The sequence below is a fragment of the Chiloscyllium plagiosum genome, unplaced genomic scaffold, assembly GCF_004010195.1.
Source record: "Chiloscyllium plagiosum isolate BGI_BamShark_2017 unplaced genomic scaffold, ASM401019v2 scaf_7488, whole genome shotgun sequence".
NCBI lineage: Eukaryota > Metazoa > Chordata > Chondrichthyes > Orectolobiformes > Hemiscylliidae > Chiloscyllium > Chiloscyllium plagiosum.
This window is the reverse complement of record NW_025211256.1, coordinates 1-3,879: the sequence shown is the minus strand read 5'-3', so window position 1 is coordinate 3,879 and position 3,879 is coordinate 1.

Here is a 3,879-nt window from a genome sequence, read left to right as displayed (position 1 = left end):
CCTCCTCACCCTCTCCCTCCTCACCCTCTCCTCCCGCCTCCTGCCCCTCTCTCCTCCCCCTTCTTCCCCCTCTCCTTCCTTCTCTCTCTCACTCTCTCTCCTTCCACACACACACACACACCCCTGTAGAAATAAACCGACAGTAATCTCCAATCACTCCAACTTGCCCCACCTTTCACAAATAGACACCCAAATGGTTTAACCTTTTCTGTTGTCAGTGTCACACCTCCAACCCCACCTAAAATATGAACAAGACTTTTAAAAAGGTGCACTACTCCACAGATGCTGTCTGAGGGCACTGAGTATTTCCCACTATTTCTGACAAAGCAGGCCATTCGGCCCATCCATCCTGTTCCGCCATTCAGTACCATCATGACTGGTCATGCAACTCAATAGCTTGTGACAAAAAACACCCAGAAACCCCTGGAAAAGCTCAGCATCTGCAGGGAGAAATCAGAGTCCCAAGACACCAGGTTGTAGTCCAACAGGTTTATTTGAAATCACAAACTTTCGGAGCGCTGCTCTTTCATCAGGTGAAGTCAGAAAGAGATTTCAGAGTTTCAGGTCCAGTAGTGACCCTTCCTCAATGGAGCCTGTTTCTGCTTCCCCTCTCCCCATCCCCATTCCCTCGGATTCCCTTTCGCCCCCAGTGCTATAGCTGAAAATGTGTTGCTGGAAAAGCGCAACAGGCCAGGCAGCATCCAAGGAACAGGAGAATCGATGTTTCTTAGGTCTCTTTGGCTTCTTCGGCCTTAGAACGGCTCCTTGGATGCTGCCTGACCTGCTGCGCTTTTCCAGCAACACATTTTCAGCTCTGATCTCCAGCATCTGCAGTCCTCACTTTCCCCCAGTGCTATATCCAACACCTCTTTGAGGATATTCCATGATCAGTCGGCGAGGTTGGGATGGGAACAGGAATGCTGGGAAAACACTTTAATTTCCCGGAGGGATGTGAGCATCGCTGGCTGATCCAGCAAGTCTTACCCATCCCTAATTGCCCCTGGAGCCAATGGTCTTGCTGGGGTTATTACAGCGGCAGTCCCATGTTACTGGGGGATCTGGGGTCACATGTCAGCCAATAGATTTTCTTCCTAGATGTGATTTTACAGCAATTGGTGATTATTTCATGGTCACTGTCCCTGAAATTAGCTTTCACTTCCACGATTTATTCATTACTGAATTTTAAATGCCACCAGCAGTCCTGAGCATCACCAGGTACGCTTTCATTTATTGCTCAGAGGTGTTGAGGAGGTCATGTTGCAGCTGAAAATTGGTGAGGCCACTTTTGGAATATTGCATGCAGTCCTGGTCTCACTGCTATCGGAAAGATGTTGTGAAACTTGAAAGGGTGCAGAAAAGATTGACAAAGATGTTGCCAGGGTTGGAGGCTGAATGGGGCTGTTTTCCCTGGAGCGTCGGAGGCTGAAGGGTGACCTTATAGAGGTTTATAAAATCATGAGGGGCATGGATAGGGTAAACAGGCAAGGTCTTTTCTCTGGCGTGGGGTGAGTCCATAAGTAGAGGGGCATAGGTTTAGGGTGAGAGGGGAAAGATATAAAAGAGACCTAAGAGGCAACTTTTTCACACAGAGGGTGGTACGTGTATGGAATGAGCTGCCAGAGGATGTGGTGGAGGCTGGTACAATTGCAACATTTAAAAGGCATCTGGATGGGTATATGAATAGGAAGGGTTTGGAGGGATATGGGCCAAGTGCTGACAAATGGAACTAGGTTAGGTTGGGATATCTGGTCGGCGTGGATGGGTTGGACCGAAGGGTCTGTTTCTGTGCTGTACATCTCTAGGACGAAGGAAGACTGGTGGAAAATGAAATAACTCCCCAGAGGCCGGTATCCTATCACTAAGTCACCCTTTATTTACACGTGGAGAATGTAAGTGACTCTAGTACTGCCTCAGACAGAGTCAGGCACCAGTGTGTCACTCATGCTTTTCAGCTGTCAGCCGGGGCTCCCTGATTGGACCGGATTAACAGCCCCAATCAGGGAACTCAGATTATATGAGGTGCACCCAGCTGACCTTGTTACAGTCACAACAGAAAGAAAAAGGCTGCATTTCTGTGGAACCTGTCCCAATCTCCGAACCTCCAAAAGAGCCTGGCAGCTAATGAAGGAGTTGCCTTTCTCTGTTACATTGAGTATAGAGCAGGAGCTTTGGGAACTGCAGAATGTCAGTATGCAGGGACAGCAAAATGAAAGGAAGGCAAATGGAATGGAAGTGTCGTCCTGGATATATTTTCAAAGTCATTCCCAGGTCGGCATTTATTGCCCATCCCTATTTGCCCAGTTAAGAGTCAACCACACATTGCTGTGAGTCTTGAATCAGATAGAAGCCAGAGGATTTCTTTCCCCTCAGAGGCTTTATTTCTTGGTGTGGCCTCTTCAGGAATACTGTGTCCAGTTTGGGTCATCCAGTTGTAGAGATGTACAGCACGGAAACAGACCCTTCGGCCCAACTCCTCCATACCAATCAGATATCCCAACCCAATCTAGTCCCACCTGCCAGCACCCGGCCCATATCCCTCCAAACCCTTCCTATTCGTATACCCATCCAAATGCCTCTTAAATGTTGCAATTGTACCAGCCTCCACCACTTCCTCTGGCAACTCATTCCATACACGTACCACCCTCTGTGTGAAAAAGTTGCCCCAAAACAGCCCCAGCCTGTTCAGCCTCTCCCTATAGCTCAAATCCTCCAACCCTGGGAACATCCTTGTAAATCTTTTCTGAACCCTTTCAAGTTTCACAACGTCTTTCCGATAGAAAGGAGACCAGAATTGCACGCAATATTCCAACAGTGGCCTAACCAATGTCCTGTACAGCCGCAGCATGACCTCCCAACTCCTGTACTCAATACTCTGACCAATAAAGGAAAGCATACCAAACACCTCCTTCACTATCTCATCTACCTGTGACTCCATTTTCAAGGAGCTATGAACCTGCACTCCAAGGTCTCTTTGTTTAGCAACACTCCCTAGGAGGGTCACGAGTAAGCTGGAAAGATTGAGTTATAAGAAGGGAATGGATAGGCTGGAAGGTTTTTCAGTGGAGCGTAGGAGGTTGAGAGGCGATCTGATAGAGGTTTATAAAACCATGAGGGGTAGAGACAGGATTAATGGTAGGACTCTGTTCCCTCGGATGGCGGCATTGGAAAACAAGGGGACACATTTTTAAGGTGAGAGGAGAAGGATTTAAAAAAGACACGAGGGGCAATGTTTTCACACAAAGGGGGGTTCGTGTGTGTATTAAACTTCCTGAGGGAGTGCTGGGTGTGGGTATAGTTACAACATTTAAAAGACATTTGGATAAGGACCTAGATAGGAAAGGGTTGGAGGGATATGGGTCAGGAGCAGGCAGCTGGGTCTAGTTTATGATTTGGAGATGCTGGTGTTGGACTGGGGTGGACAGAGTTAAACATCACACAACACCAGGTTATAGTCCAACAGGTTTATTTGGAAGCACTAGCTTTCGGAGCGACGCTCCTTCATCAGGTGGGTGTGGAGGACACAATTGTAAGACACAGAATTTATAGCAAAAATTTAGTGTGGTGTAACTGAAATTACACATTGAAAAATACCTCGATTGTTTGTTGAGTCTTTCATCTGTTGGAATATCATGAGAGTTTCACTTCTTTCATGTGTAAATCACAAAACCTTTTTTTAAAAGTTACATTCTCAGGTTAGCTGTAACAATTGGTGTCAGCCAGACAGTATGTTGAAAGTGGTGAGATAACAGAGTCTTACATGGATGCATGCAGTTTCTGAGCAAAGTACAATGTAACCCTGAAAGTACAATTTCACCCCACAAACATATATGTATATGTGTGTGTGTGTGTGTGTATGGGGTGAGGGGTTGTGAGTGTGAG